Consider the following 17,247-nt stretch of genomic DNA (forward strand, 5'->3'; position numbering starts at 1 on the left):
CCTCCAGACTTCAAAGAGGACTTCAAATGTCTGTATATCTAATTGGAAGCCAACTCCGAAGACAATCTCTGTTAGAAGAGCAGAACACAGGCTTTTAACCATGTGTCTTTTGGAGCCAGAGTATTTGGTTTCAAATCTCAATTCTGCCACATGTTAGCCATGTGACCTTGGGAAGCTGTATAGTGTTTTCTTGCCTTACTTTCCTTATTTGTAAAAGGGGTAATAATAGAATTGTTAGGAAGATTAAATGAGTTAATGTTTATAAAGTGCTTAGAATGGTGCCCGCACATAATAGTTAGTAGAAAACTATTCTTTTCTCTTTTCCTCTATGTTATTCTAATCGCCAACAGTTCTCAGCCTAAGACCATGTCAACGTGTCTTATATCTGTTTTATTGAGATAGAAAATCTACCTAGTTTAGGCCTAGGCCAAAAGTAAATGCTCAATTAATATTTGTTGTTGATAATTACTATGGCAATAAAACAAACAATGAAGATTCAAGTCGTTTGAAAAGTAGTATTGAAACAGTTCAGAAATAAATATTTTGGCCTAACTTAGTTGTCTTAGTTCGTTCAGGCTGCTATCACAAAATAACACAGACTGAGTAGCTAATAAACTACAGAACTGTATTTCTCACAGTTCTGGAGGCTGGAAGGTACAAGATCAAGGTGCCAGCAGGGTCAGGTGAGGGCCCTCTTCCTGGTTCATAGCCGACGCCTTCTTGCTGTGTCCTTACATGGTGGAAAGGACTAGGGATCGCTGTGAAGTTTCTTTTATAAGGGCACTAATCCTATTTATGAGGGCTCTACCCTCATGGCTTAAGCATCTCCCAAAGGCCCCACCTCCCAATACAACCATCTTTCTGGGTTAAGATTTCAACATGAATTTTGGAGGGGACAGAAACATTCAGGTATACATATATATACATATATATATATGTATGGCCATATATATAGTTATGTATTGAAAATTTAATTAACATTTTGTCATATGAAAGTTGTGTAATTTTTATTAACTCCTCCTTTCTTACAGTGTAGCTCCAATACAAAAATAAATCCTGATTCAAAGGTGAGGAAAGAAGATCAAAATTGAATATTCCATGTTTACTCCAGGAAAGACAGAGTAAAATGAGAGCACACTTCCGGATTAGAGGCAGGTGAATTGTGCATAGACAGGGTGTTTCCACCGATCTGAAAGTTACAGAGGCTGAAGGAAGTACTGATGGTTGAGAAGGGGTTCTGGGTTACAAGACTGAAATCTGTCTATAAATTGAACCCCCACTCTCTCATTTCCCTCTGTTTTTCGTGCACAGTTTCATGTTCACATGTAAGCACAGAAGGGTCTTCCAAAATCCTACCTAAAAAAGCTATCTAGTAGTCTGTATTTTCAGTGTGATGATCCACTCCATTAATGGGAATAATTTGGAATAGAATTTGTTTCCTCTGTCCAGTACGGCTGGGACACAGAAATCTCACAATTTGAAGATTCTGAGTTACATGAAATTGTGAAACAGATGAACAAAATTTGCAAATTGACTCTTTAGAACTCTAATATCTTTCCAAACCATATACTAGAAGATACATTTATATCACTATTACCTTTTATTTTATGTATTAATGAAGTATCGTCAATAAGCACAGTAGTTTTGGGATACCATAGAACCAGTTTGATGCCCCCTCCTCAATCACTGACCACAGGACCTTGGACAAGATTTTATTTTATGCCCCAGTGTCTTCATATGTAAATTGGAGGTAATAATGCCTTTGTTGCATTACTCTTGAAAAGGTTAGGCAAGATAACTCCTCAAAGAAAGATGCCAGGCACATAGTATACACCCAGTAAATGATAGCGATGATTTTTTTTTTATTATCATTGGTTTTAAAATTATTTACAGCCAAGCCTTACAACACAGTTTTCTACTTATTGGGATTAGTTTAGCTGATTAATTAAAAGCTGTTGTGTATCCCAAGGATTTTAATTATTCATGTTTCACCATCTGCAAGACTTCCTGATTATCTTTGCTACTAAGTAATAATTATGCATTGCAAATATTTGCTTGAATTTTATATAAGTCAATTTTAAATGAAAGAGCTATTTACATTAATCAACTTAAATAAAGTGCACCATTTCCCTGTAGCTTTCTTGCAATCAATTTTACTTTTAGTCAAAAGCGACTAGCTAATACTGTACTAATTGCTTTAAACCATTATGAAATGACTATCAATTTTGAACCAACAGAATGACAGGATTTTCCAATCTGAGAAGGAATACCTTCTACTTCTAGATGATGCTTCTTTTAGGCTGACTATGTAAGTTTCACGATATATCTGGAAATAGTTCTCTAATTATTAAAACTAGTTTTGAATAATCTATGTTTGATTGCTATTATTTTATTTGTTGAGAAGAGATCAAAGTGGAGGTAAATCCCCGGACTCTGTCATCTCAGGACCTAGCAGCAGCATCTACCCCACTGCTCAAATCGAAACCCTAAGCTCCATCCTTATTTCTTCCTTTTCTTCACATGCCACTTCCTCTCCTCCTGCAAGAGCTATTGTCTAGGCATTTCCAATCTCCACTGCTACCACCCAAGTCCGAGACACCATCTTCTCTCCTGAAGTCTAGTGGAATAGCCTATAAAGTGGTTTATTTTCTTCTACACTTATTCTCCTGCAATCCATTCTCCAAACAGCTCCAGACTTGCCTAAATGTAGATCAGGCCACGCTCCTGGTTGAAACACAGTAACGTCTTTCCAGTGTCTTATAATCTAACTCAAATCCTGTACCATGTCTTCTTTAACCTCTACGTACTTCTCTGACTTCATCTTTCATCACTCTCTCCCTTATTCCCTAAGCTCTAGCCATTTGAATCTTTCTGTTTCCTCTGGAATATTCTTAGCCCGACTCTAAATGACTTAATTTGTGTATCAGCTCAAATGCCACTTCCTAAGAGACGTCTTCTCTGGCTACTCTGGTAAGTACTGACTAAAACAATTTGATCATTCATAATCAAGTCCTTTTTTGAGTAGATATTTAGAAGAAGTCAAGGGCTAAAGTTCTTCTCTCCCACAACCTTGCTACCAGAAATCAAGCAAGTTTCAGTATAAACTCCGCCAAATACATATCAATATTTCTCAGCAAACAGTGTAAAACTAGTCACAAAACTTGTTTTGCAAGCTCAATGAAGTCCCAGCTCTCTGTCCTTTTGAGCATCTGACAAGCTGCTTCTGACAATATTCTAGTAGCAAGATGTAGCCATACTTTGAGTCAGAGTTAGGCAACAGGATCTGCAAGTTTCTGAACAAAGGGCTGGAGGGAACCCAAACTCTAGAGCCCCATTCCAGAGTGTGTAGGGCCCAGTGGGCTCACCAGATTTATATGCTCTGTGCATGCAAAGCAGCCAGGAGTGCCTGAAGAATACTTCTAGCCAATTCACATAACTCGAGAACCCTTCGTTTAACCAACAAAACAACATTTCTAATATCAAGTATGCAATAAAACACTTTCTGGTGATCAGATAAAAGATGCTGAAAGCTTTTTGCAGCTGTCTCTGACAGGTAGGTTTGTTTAAGAGTCTTTCAAATGTGAACTAACCTCCTGATTAGGATACTAGAAGTGTGAACCCATCACGACAGACCCACCACTAACCCCTTCCCCCCAGCATATATAGTAAAGCCAACCCGCATGCATAGCACATTGTTTACATGCTATACTATCTTAAAGTAAATTATAGAGAGCATAACACACCCTAAGTCACTCCCTCACAGCACACTTTTATTTCCTTCAGATGACTTTTGAGTCTCTACAATTAGCTTGCTTAGTTTTGCTTACCTAGATATAAATATCTCATAAACCAGTAATTATGCAATTTACATTGGGAGCCTCTCATGTCCAAGGCGTGCTGCTAAGTTCTCCTGGTAAAAAAAAGCAAAAAAAATTTTGTTTTTGTATGCTAGGAAAAACTTACTAGGAGAAATAAGAAAACTAAATAGAAAGTAAGCAACAGTAGGAAAGAGCAGATATGAAGAGCTAAGCGGTATCTGACGTTATCCATTTGGGGTCAACCATCCCTTCATCCTCATCGGCGGGGTCAGAGGCTTCATGCTTCTCAGCGTTAGCCAAAGTCTCTGATTGCCAGGACCCATTCTGTTACTTTGCTCCTCAAATTAAAATTAAACTCTTTTACAATTTTTAAATTATGTGATAGATGAAATGAAATGACTTAAGTTTACCCTTAATAATCTTCCATTCATTGTTTCCCTCTCTCTGAATATTACCGCAATTTTACTTGTCACCTGGGCTGAAAACCTGAGTGTTCCCTTTGGGATTTTCCTTTCCATTGCTTTCTTCTCTAGTTAGTGACCAAGTTCTCCTGATTGGATCCCTCTCGCATATGTCTCTTTAGTTTCATTTTCCTCACGCTCTTCTAGCTCAGGCTTCATTACCTCTCACCTGCCTGCATGGCTGTCCTCCCAACTCCAAGTCTTCTGAACTCAAGCCCACAACTGCGACCTCATTCAACTTCCTTAAGCACATTTCTGCTTATGTTACTCCCTTGATGAAGAGCATTCACTTGGTCTCTACCTTTACTAAATTAAACACTGTTAACATTTAAAAATTTCAACACTTCAGACCAATCCCTATGTTCAGATTTCCAGAACAACCCATCCCCCGAAGGTTCTACATAATTAAATTTGTAAGGAATTGTGTTAATAAGTTTCCACAAAAATAAACATTTATATAAAAGCTAAAAATTCAGACAGTCATAAACCCGTTATTTTCACATTTCATCCAATATTTGGCCCGGGGATGTGTCTGACTGCTTGGTACAGAGAATATAATTTTTAAAAGATCACTTTGAATCTACATTGTTTGACAGGCTGTAGAAAAATGAATGTGAGTAACCTTGTCTTTACTAGTAATACTCGAGTGATAGAAATTGAGGAAGCATTTTAGAATCTCCAGGAACCATATTTTAAGTGTAGAATTCCAACAACTTTAATAAAAACACGTGGTATTGTTTAGTTTTGAATACCACGAAGGTAAAAAATAGACCCATGTTTTCAAAAATTCATTAGATTCTTGTGAATTCTTTTGGATAAACTGGTCTCTAATTTCTGCTCTCCGGCCACTCATTGCAATGAGGAGGCTATACTGACTGACAGAGCGAGAGAGAGGGTAGTTCTTTATCACAAACAGGCAATTAGGTTTTAAAAATATGTATGCACCTAAGAAATGTTAAGAGCAAGAATGGAATCAAGATGGATCACGTGTCCAGATCTAACCTCATGTATTCTCTCTGTCAATCCGGCTCTTTCTGCGAGCTGCTCTCTGCATGTAGACTCCTCTGCAGTCCTAGGGCACGTGGGCTGAGCGGCGCTCCTGTCTCCTTCACCTGCCTTCACAGTCACTTGCCAAGGATCAGTAATGTTTTGGGGATCTATCCTCTGATTTCCATTACCACTGATACCTCATAATGTTTCCTTAAGCCAGTATTTCCCAAAGTATTTCCTTTGAAAACATTGTTTAGGAATGCAGTATTTTCTTTTCAATCAAAAAGTATTTTTTTAAAATTTCATTTTGAAATAATTTCAGATTTACAGAAAATTTGAAAAAATAGTTCAAAGAATTCCTGTATATCTTTCATCAGGATTCCTCAAATGTTAGCATCTCACATCGCACACTACAATTATAAAAACCAGGAAATTAACCTTGGTACAATCCTATTATCTAATCTACAGACTATTCAGTTTTCAACAACTGTTGCACAAATGTCTGTTTTTTTTGTCCAATATCACGTTTCATTTAGTTGTCATGTTTCCTCAGTCTCCTTTAATCCATGAGTCCCTCAGTCCTTGACTTCCATGAGTTTTTTTTTTTTTTTATTAGTGGGTTTTCTCAGAAGCTTGAATATGCTAATTTACATAGTGAGTCTCAAAGGAGTGGATATAACACGACATCAGTCAAACTTAGGTCACCATGGAATCCTTCTTGAGGTTCAGTTTGTAGGATAGGTATTCCAAGGACACTCTGGGGCATATGGGCCCAGCCTGTTACAAGAAAAACCTGCTATGTGTTCCTGCTTATCTGATCCATCCTGCACACGCCTATCAGAACGGCTTCCTGAATTCCGAGTTGTGTGTATATCATTTATCTGCTTACAAGCCACAAATAGTTCTTTATTCCGCTTAGGATAAAAGCCCAAAGCCTTAAATCGGCATTTGAGCCCTTCCATCAACCTTTCTTTCCAACTTAAGCCACTACTTCTGTGCATATACTTTTTGCTCAAGCCAAAGAGAACTACTCCCTATTCTCTTGATTTCTTATTTTTTTTTTTCTCTGCTTATGCTGTTTCTTCTGTATGGAAAACATGTGAGATGTAACCAAGGGTTCTTTTTGTTGCAAGATCCAAAGCAGCCAGAGGAATCTGAACCTTGGTTTTCCTTGAGCCCGCCCTCGGCCAGCTGTAACAAGAATCAGCCAAAACCCATGCCTGGAACTCTCTTTGGCTGAGGGAATTCTGTATCCGGGGACTGTGAACTCTAGAAGGAGTTTCTCTGCCCTTTTGTTGGGACAATCAACCTGCTGCTTGTTTTTGCTCTGCTAAATGCTTCCTTCTTTGCACTTTGTGACATACATAAAAACAATATCCCAAGAGGTAATTGCTTTAACTTTCAGAATTCTTGATTCTCACTGTGGTGGCTTGAATGGAAGCTTCTGCAACCACACTGGTAACTCACTTGGGAGGTCCTTGAAATATTAAAGTTTGGTTCTTAAAAAAAAGTTTACTTCCTAGAGTGAATTCTTTAGACTAAGGTTAAATATCACAGCTTCCCCGAATGCTACTTCCTCCTGTGAACCCTGGTGGCACTTGGAAACTTAATTATGGAACTCTCATTTTCTGTCCTGTTATGGCACTTTGATTGCCTGCCTCATCTCCCCCAGAAGATGGGAAGATGAGGTCCTCCATGAGGAGGACCATGTCAAATTCAACTTGTTTGTTTGGTTTATTCCATCCTCTCATCCCCAAGGCTTTGGGGAGAGTAGGGGCTTACTGAGGGTTTTTCTGAATGAATAGTACACTGACTGTTTTCAGTTGGAAAGAATACGAAAAGTGACATAAGATTTTCTTTACGGAATTTATACAAAATTTTGTCTTTTAAAGTGAGAGTGTAAGTGTTTTTGAATTAATTCTTGTTATTATGAAAGCTACTTTTTTCTAACCTAATAATTATTCCTACCTAGGGCTAAAATGAAATGTCTGCCAACGTCTGAATTACGTTAAATTACACTAAATAAAGCATCAATAAAATTAACTTTCTTGCTTCTAATATCTCCATAAGCCTACAGTCACAATATTTGTCTTGATTAATTATTAAACATACTCAGATTTTCTATATTAATGGGTTTTCGTGCTAGATACGATTTCGAATTAAGCTTTGCCTTTCTCTGATGAAACTGTATTTAAATCTACCAAATGTCATAACTCACTTCTGCATTTAATAATCAATGTTTAGCAGATTATTTGAAACAAGCAGGGCAGTAATAATTTATGAAGATCTGCAAAATGTCTGAGATAATCATGAGCCTCTGGGCCTTGGGAGACTGGATTCTGTCCTTTGGAAATGGTATGGGTTTGTGGTTTGAAACGTAAACGTCTGTGATAACTAATTAACATATAGAATAAGATCCAATCATACACATATTATTAAGGAGAATGTTATGGCATATCAGGAATATGAACTTTAAATTTTCACACGTTTTGAGCTCTTAAAACCCCTCAATGCTGTGTACAAGTGATACCTATTAGCATTAGATTTATGTACGACTGAACATCTACATAAGAGTTGAGCATCACTATCTTTAACCTAGATGTTTCCAAAGCATGGATATAGATTTAGACAAAACAAACGTTGGATTGCCTACATTCTACTTAGGGTTTTATCAGTGAGCAGGTGACGGCAATATATATTTGAACTGTAGTTCTGAACATTTTGCTAAATCTTGTACATGTATTTATAGCAGACAAAAGTACTAAAAGTAAATGTATGATAGAATATTTTTTGGCCATAGAAAAGAATGAAGTTCTGATACATGCTACATGGGTAAACCTTGAAAACAGGCTAAGTGAAAGAAGCCAGACACAGAAAACCACCTATTATATGATTTCATTTATATGAAATCTCCAGAATAGGCAAATTTATAGGGACAGAAAGTAGATTAATAGCTGTTTAGGGTTGGGGAGGATGAGGGGTTAGAGAATGACAGCTAAAAGGGTGCAGGTTTTCTTTTAAATTTATTTTTTATCTTTTAATGTTTTTCAGTTTTATTTAGATACAATTCACATATAACATCATGTAAGTTTAAGGTGCACAATGTGTTGATTTGATACATTTATATAGAAAACATAAAAAAGAACCAAACAGAAATTTTGGAGCTGAAGAATACAATGACTAAACTGAAGAACTCAATAGAGAGCTTTAACATCAGACTTGAACAAGCACAGGAAAGACTCAGTGAGAGAGAAGACAGACCAATTGAAATTATCCAGTCAGAAGAGCAAAAAGGAAAAAGGATGAAAAGGAATGAAGAAATTCTTTGGGAATTATGGAATACCATCAAAAGAAATAATGGATGCATCATTGAAGTCTCAGAAGGAGAAGAGAGGGAGAAAGGGGTAAAGAGCTTATTTAAAGAAATGTACAGGTTTCTTTTTGAGGTGATGAATGTGCTCTAAAATTGACTGTGGTGATGGTTGCACATATCTATGAATTGAAAACTATTGAACTGTACACATTAAATGGTTGAATTGTATGATATGTGAATATTATATCTCAATATGTTAAAAAATGTATGCAAAATTCAAAGACCGAGAAAGTATACTGCATAGACATGAATACTGGAAAGAAATGACTTAAAATCAGTTTACCAAACAATTTTACTGACCAGGTAGATTCTGGTTCCTGAACACAAATGTCTCTGCTAAAGCCTTTTCAGTATTGTTGACATGACAATTCTCCCCCAACAACCACAAAGCTCTTTCAAGTATTTTGATGGTCCAATAAATGGCTCTTATATAGAAATTTAATGAAAACTGTTGATTTAGTTTTCTGAGGATGGAATTGAATGAATATAGAGACCAGAGGCAGTGTATAGGAATTAACTGATATAAATACTCAATACTTTTAGGTAGCACTTAGAAGGTGCTCAAAATTTGGTACAGGCAGAAATCATCTATTTCATATAAAAATGGATTCTCTGGGGAAGGGTGATTCTGGGGAGCATTCAGGGCAGGAGATGTTGACTGTGGTTTCTTTCCTCTTACTATCACCTACAAAGCCCCAGCAAGCAAGCAAGAAAACAAGGAGTCTGATATATCTAGCATTTTACAAGTGTTGATATCCTCCATTTTTGAGCAACAAAAAGGTGGGTGGGAGATGTTTTCAAGGGTGGAAGGAAGCATTTTGAACTATTCGCTCCATAAATCTTTTAACTATCAGATAATTCTTAATTGATTTCCATTACTTTCAGATAGCAGAGCTGCCAAGTAAACCCGACCGACGCAGTAGGAGATCCACAGCCTTACAGCTCTGACCTCAGCAAAGGGCTGTAAGGATATTGGAGGTTCTCTTTCCAATGTCATAAAGAAGCTCAGCAAAGGAGTTAAGAACATGGACTCTGATGTCCAACTGTCCGGGTTTGAGGTCCAGCTTCAGTCACTCACAAGCTGTGTGACCTTTGGCAAGTTACTTAACTCCTCTGTGTGTCTCAGTTTTCACAATTGTAAAATGAGTAAAATAATATCTACTTCTTGAGTAATTTTGAGGATGAAATGAGCTTATATTTGCAAAGCACTCAGAGTAGTTTCATGCACATACCAAGAGTTTGTTCAATAAGTGCTAATGTTAACACAGAAATAAAACAAAAAACACCTTGTAGCTATATTTACATTTTTGGAGGGGTATAATTGACATCAATTGGAACTTATTTCCAAAGCTTATCTTTTGACTTACATTCTTACACTATGTGAGTATATGTTACTGAATTAGCAATAGCATCATCTACTCCTGTCACTGTGTCGTTTGCTGTAAGCAGATGGAACGAATATCTATACAGCCTTTTGAGGATAAGCAATCCACAGGATACCTTGTGGTTTACTGTTACCTTTCCCTCTTCTCTGTTGAGTTTTAATTTATCTTCAAGCTGAATGTGTCTGATAGGAAGGACAAACAGTGATGAATGCTGACATGACTAGATAGATGCCATGCAAGGAATACGGGGATGATGGAAAACCAATTCTCAGAGCTCTGACCTCCAGCTCTGACCATGGTGACAACCTCCAAAGACATTAAAGAATGAGACTTGTCACCTCTCAGATGTGGAGGAGAATATCTTGACAGTGAGGATTCAAGACAATGTATAGGTGAAATTAGCTCCAAGGAGAGGTAGATAAGGTAAGTTTTAAAGATCTCGTCCAGGTTTAGAGATTAGGATTTGTCTACTAGCTATAAAAATGAGTTCCTTTAAAATATATATATCTTGTTTAATAGTTAACATAAGCATATGGATCTGTTTATCAGAAAATAAGTAATATTGAAAATTAAAAAGGGCCTTAAATTGCATATTTGTATTATTGACCTTTGACTTCAGACCTAGGCAGTCCACTGAAATAGAATAACTAGCTATAGTTAAGATTTAACAATGTCTCCAAATGATCAAATAAATATTATGAGATATAGGAATGTTTAATAATCTAAGGAAAACAATCATAAAATTTCTTCCACTCTTCTATACAAATCATGTGATGATTAATCAGTATTATTGAAAATGTGATACAATATTTAAAAACATTTTTGGGAAAGCATATACATAATTCTATATCTTTTTTTGTCTCTTTCTTCTCTTCTTTGACTGCTTATTTAAATCATAAATACCATTTCATGTTATATATATGGCCTTAAAATTAACATGGTTATTGCTACCTATTTAGTAATCAGTTTGATATACAGAAAATGTTATACTATGTCTTTCATAGTATATGTTTAGATCTACACAGGTTTGCTACTATAAATAACTGTGAAAGAAACATCATGCAGTAGCCTTTTGTTTCTGTTGAATCATTTTCTTGGGAGAAATTCCATGAAGTGGAGTTACAGGGCCAAAAGTTATGGACATGTTCATAAAGACTGTCTTTATAAGTAAGTACGGAACAATTTTTCAATGCTATGTGTTATTATTTTTTAAAGGTGTTAAATTAGTGAAAATAATTTTTCAAATTTACTTTGCACATTTCAAGTTACTATGAAGGATAATCATATTTTATACCTTTGTTTACAATTTGGATTTTCTGTTATATGATTACCTTTGTTCACATTCTTCGTTGATTTGATTATTAAAATTTCATATTATTATTTATTTATTTAAATGATTTCATCATATTATTGATAATAACCTTTTCCCAGTCATATGTGATACAAATATAAATTTTCATTACTTATTTATTTTAGTTTTGTAAGATTTCATGTTCAGATGTTTGGGAATTAAATGAGTAAAATATAGCACTGTAAAGTGATATTAAATGGTAATAGAGATTTCTTCAACCAGAAATATTTTATTCATATTCTCTAGTAGAAAAAGAAAGTGTAACATTTTGGGTTGTAGTATTTAATGTCATATACATGTTTCCTCCTTAAATCTGTAGTGTTACATTTGCAGAGTGAGAAACTGATTTGAAAATATGTACAGTTCAGTATGGAATTTGGACACAGTTCTAAATTTTCACCAGAAACTGTTTTGGTACTCCCCTTAATGAGAGCAAAGCAATGAAGGTAGGCCAAACTAGTGAAGTCACGCCCATGATGAAGAACACGTGGATGTGGAAGGACAAATTCAAAGGTCGAGTTATGGTCTTGGAGCAGATTGACTTTCCTCTTCCCTGCACCTGGGGACCCTCACCAATCCAGTCAAATAGCATCCGCATCAGAAATAATTTGGAAGAATGTTTTTTGCATGGGTTCCCTTTACCAAATGGTATGAAACAAAATGAAACAAAATCAAAACATAGCCTCATTAAATGACATCCAATGTTTAAAAATTATGTACTTTGCATTTTGTAAATCTAAAATCCAGAAAATTTATGTGACAATTTACTTAACAACTGAATGAGTGGCCACTTGGAGCTAGGTACAGCCTGAGGCATTAGGGATACGGGGTAAATAAGGAGTCAAAGCCACAGCCCTCAGGAGCTCACTACTGGCCTTTAACTGGCTGCTTCAACCCTTGTATCACTGAAGCAATTCTGAGGTTTTTCATGCAAATATGAAAAGTGAGCCAAATGCTCTTGAGAGGCAGAGATAGGAAAGAATTCTAGGAAGCCAGAATGTGGAAAATAGACACATGTTAAATAAAAGTTCCGTCTTCAGAATAGGGATTTATGATTGCGCGTCCTACGAACATCATATAAATGACACATTTCATGCAGGTACTGGGTGTCAGGTGTGGGATTAAAGAACTAAGAGTTCAACAGATAGAATAGCACCAGGAGGGAGCGCTTTGGTTTTTGAAGAGGGACAGGCAAAGAGCAACTGCAGTAATAACATCAGTACTAACAATACAAAGCTCATATTTATTGAGTGCTTCTGTGCCAAGCACTCTGCAGAACTTTTTGCCCACACTCTCGTCATTTCTCAGATGAAGGGAATTTTCACTCTGGCTCCTGCATTTTGTCTGCACTCACTGCTGCCAGTTTGTGATCAATAGAATCTGCCTTTTGCATTTACCCACTTCAGACTTTGGAACCTCTTATTTGTTGGTCATTGACTCATTTAACAAATTCTAGGTGCCATCACTCTGATAGTCAGTGGGACAACAGAAATGAACAAGTGAAAAAGGGGCACAATTCTGGCCTGCAAGGAGCTTTCATAAGATAGACAGAGCAGAGACTCAATAATTATGGGACAGTGTGCTCACGTGGCAGGCTGTCTAGTGCAGCCTGGGGGTGAGTGAGCCGGGCAGGTCTAGGAAATGCTCTCAGTGACACAACACTGTGTATAATAGTCACATAATTATAATACATAATTGACGTTATATTATACTATGTATTATATATTATGTGAGGTATATACGTATGTTACATATATTGTTATGTATATATATGTTATGTACATCCAAAATCATTATATTTGGATGAAGTTGACAGTCCAAATGTCCATAAATAGGGAGCCATCAAATAAACAAGGCAACACTGATGTGCTAATATAAAAATAACTACAAAATATATAATAGGTAAAAAAAAAGAAAAGCCTCAGAACTGCATGTCATATGCTGTCTTTCGTGGGGGCAAATAAAGATATAGAGTCGTATTTGCATAAAGACATTTTGGAATCACATGCGTAACACTAAAAAACAAAAAAACAGAACTGGCTGCCTGTCTGGGAGCAGAGATGGCGGAACCAGGCAAGTCGGGGCACAAGGATGGGAGGGAGTATTTTCTCTGCACACATTTTTACATTTTTGAACTAAGTGAATGTATTATCTACTTTAAAAATTAAATGAACATATCCTGAAACCTTGGGGGAAGATGTTTACTAGTGGACTGTGGCCAGGCGGATGAAGAGCTGAGATTGGGGTAAGAGGGCGCTTGGGGTGGAGAGCCCTTCCAAGCAGAGGGCTGCGTGTGGGCAGCAGGGCTGCCTTCGGAACGGTCATGCTCTGCAGAGACTGGATGGGTTCTCTTGGGGAGTGGCAGGAGATAAGACTGGGAGTCAGGCAAGCGGCAGGTCATAAGGGCCTCTCATGACAGGGCACGAATTCAGATTTCATCTCGAAGGTAATGGGAATCTTTGAAGGGTGATCAAAAGGAAAGTGAGCGATCACATTTGCACTTTGTAATCATCTCCCTGGGAGCAAATGCATGCGTGATGGTGGGTGGGGTGGACCTGGGGCCAGGAAGACTATTTAGGAGGTTACTGGCCATCCTTCACATGCCCAATGATGAGCATGTGAACCAAGGCAGGGGCAGTGAGCATGGAGGGGAGTGACTAGGACCACCCTACAGCCTGATCCTGGCTACCGCCTTTGACTTGTCATCTCGTCTGGGGAGTAAATCTTGCTCCTCCTCTCATACTGTCCACAGCCTTTCTGTGGATTCCACCCTGATCTGTAACATGCTGTTGCTGATCATTTGCAGGAGCCCTGCTCTAGGCCTCGGTGACACGAGGGCAACAGGAACTTCCCCGCCTTCCACTCTCCCTCTCCCCCTCAAGCTGAGCACCTGCGAAGGAAGCCCAAGGCAGATTGCTGCTGTGCAGGGTCAGGGGCTCTGGGAGAATGCATGAGCTACTGTGCTGGGGCCAGTTGAGTGGGTCCCAGATGCCCTCAGAGCCTTGGGTGACAGCCCCATATGGGATCCCAGCCCATTGCCCTCTTTCTGAGTTCTGCTCTTTTTTTTTTTTGTTTCCATCAAGTTTGTACACAGTTCCTGCAAAGTGCTTATGACTGGGATTTCATTTCTTCCAGTTCCACGCTCTACTTTAATGCAGGACCACTGTATAGGCAGTATTCACCAGCAGAGCTGTATCCACGGGAAATCAATCAAGCGCTTCCCTCTCACTTGCAAAGAGCTGCTGCCGTGAAACCCCGAGGGAATCCGTCCACCCTCCTGGCCGCCTCCATCGGTCTCTCCCATGTGTCCCAGATATTCCTGTGCCTCCAGCAAGTACGGGGGAACTCCTGGTGCAGGAGGGCCTATGGGACCTTGCCCGACACAAAGCCCTTTGTCTGTGTGCTTAGCTGTTGCTGATGAAGCACAGGCTAATCTTGCAACTATCACTCCTGTTTTTCAGTAACAAAACTGACATCTCAGTACATCCTAGGCAACTGATACAGGAAGTATTCCCATGTCAGATTAAAAAATCACAATTCTAGTAAATGTAAACATATTTATAAGAAATAAGTGTAAAATACAAGAAACTCATATAAAATCAACCACATAATTGGATAGTTGTAAAACAATTTCAAGATATATTTCATTTTAATATAAAAAGATAAAATATTGGAAATCTTGTCCCACAGGCATATTACACAAGAAAAGTCAGAGATCAGCATCTAATCCTTTTATTGCTGGAAGGCTGAACAGTATGGTCAGGACTATGTATGCAGGTGGACAGCTTGGAATGTCCACTAGACGAGTATGTCGAGGAATTCATTTATAAGTGGCACATACTTTCAGGTGGCAACATACACTTCATTTAGTATTTCTCTTTAGTGTAGGTTTTTATGTGTCAGTTCGGCTTCTTATCAAATAAATACTTTCACCTTGCTGTTCATTTGAATTGAGTTACTATGGAGAAATGGCTTTTTGATTTCATAGCATTCTGATGCATTATAAAAATTTGGACTTCACACCATCACACCACAAAATGGCTTAGCAATTTACTATGAATGACTTTTTAAAAGGAGGGGGTATAGGCACATATGAAAGATTCTAGAGGGACCGGCTCCATGGCCGAGTGGTTAAGTTCACGCGCTTCGCTGCGGTGGCCCAGGGTTCGGATCCTGGGCGCGGACATGGCATCACTCATCAGGCCACGTTGACGTGGTGTCCCACATCCCACAACTAGAAGGACGTGCAACTAAGATACACAACTGTGTACGGGGGCGGTTTGGGGAGATGAAGCAGAAAAAAAAAAAAAAAAGATTGGCAACAGTTGTTAGCCCAGGTGCCAATCTTTAAAAGAAAAAAAAAAAAGAAAAGAAGAAAGATTCTAGAAAAATCCTTCAATATTAAAAACGTTAAGGGGTCGGCCTGGTGATGTAGTGGTTAAGTTCACACACTCTGCTTTGGTGGCCAGGGGTTTGCAGGTTTGGAACCCTTGGCACAGACCTACACACTGCTCATCAAGCCATGCTGTGGTGGCATCCCACATGCAAGATAGGGGAAGATTGGCACAGATGCTAACACAGCAACAGTCTTCCTCAAGCAAAACGAGGAAGATTGGCAATGGACATTAGCTCAGGGTGAATCTTCCTTAACCAAAAAAAATTAATAAGAATCTTTAGAATCTATATGGTATATGGTAATAGGGTACTCTGTTACCTTAAAATAGGCTGAAAGATTTTAAGAGAAAACTTGCCTCCATATTTTTTTGATACAAAGATTTAAACATAAATACTTTGCCATAGTTTCTTTTGTAACTGCTGGGAGATTAAAGAAAGACCAGTGGATAGGGAAAGACTTATAAACATATATTGATAAATGACAGCATATAGAAACTGAGAATTATCAGATTCCCTGTTACATCTCTGAAAGAAATTTCCTCTGTATTGAGGTAAAACCTTCTTCTTTGAATTCAGGGTAGAATTTGCCTTTCATTGAACTAGAACATTGAAAGACTTTTAAATCTTTTACTTTAATCTTTAGTTTTTCTAGAAAATTACAATTCAAATGTGCTCTAAAACTATTTTAAAACATGACATATTCAGGTTAAAGAACAATAATTAATAGATTATGTAAGTGAGGTAAGACCGCCACATTGGTGGCCCCAAATGCCTCCTGGTATTCTCACCTTTCTCCAGACCCCTCCTGCATTCACTCTGGGCTTGCTCATATGACCCCCCATGGCCAATGGGACAATGGTAAGCATTACTCAAGTAGAGGCTTGATAAATGCTTACATCCTAGCCTTCTCCACTTGGAACCCAGCTACCTTGCTGTCCGAAAGCCTGTCAAGTTTTCTGCAAAAAGAGAAGCTGTGTGGAGGAGAATGTGGGCCAACTGCCAGCACCACATGTATGAGTGAGGTCTTCTTGGATATTCTGGCCCCTGGAGAGCTCCCGGTTGAAAGGTTCACACGAGTAACCCTAGCCAATACTATGTGGAGCAGAAGAACTACCCAGCTGAGCCCCACCCAAATTCCTGACCCACAGAAGTCTAAGCAATCAATAGATATTGTTTTGAGTAGTTCCATTTTGGAGTGATTTATTACACAGCAGTAGACAACAGATACGGTAAGTGATAGCAAGGATTTCTCAAAGTTTTTCTAGAAATAATTCCAAGTTATATTCTTCACTGACATACATCTCTTATATTGCTGTCATACATTTATTTATTGTTGAATCTGCATCTCTTAATCTGACTTTAATTATGCAATTGGACAGAAGAACTGAGATGGTTGGTTTATATGAAAGGTGTGGTTGAGAATGGCTTTATTGTATATTGACTCAGACAACATGTCAACTCCTTGTTTGATCTC

The 17,247-nt window shown here is 38.0% G+C and overlaps 1 protein-coding gene across 2 annotated transcripts in view; it reads right to left on the minus strand.

The window, feature by feature from the left end:
* Positions 1-17,247, minus strand: part of NKAIN3 (sodium/potassium transporting ATPase interacting 3) — a 600,276-nt gene that overhangs the window by 122,459 nt on the left and 460,570 nt on the right. The gene's annotated exons all lie outside the window — the stretch shown is intronic.

This window comes from Equus asinus, chromosome 12 (assembly GCF_041296235.1).
Source record: "Equus asinus isolate D_3611 breed Donkey chromosome 12, EquAss-T2T_v2, whole genome shotgun sequence".
Taxonomy (NCBI): domain Eukaryota; kingdom Metazoa; phylum Chordata; class Mammalia; order Perissodactyla; family Equidae; genus Equus; species Equus asinus.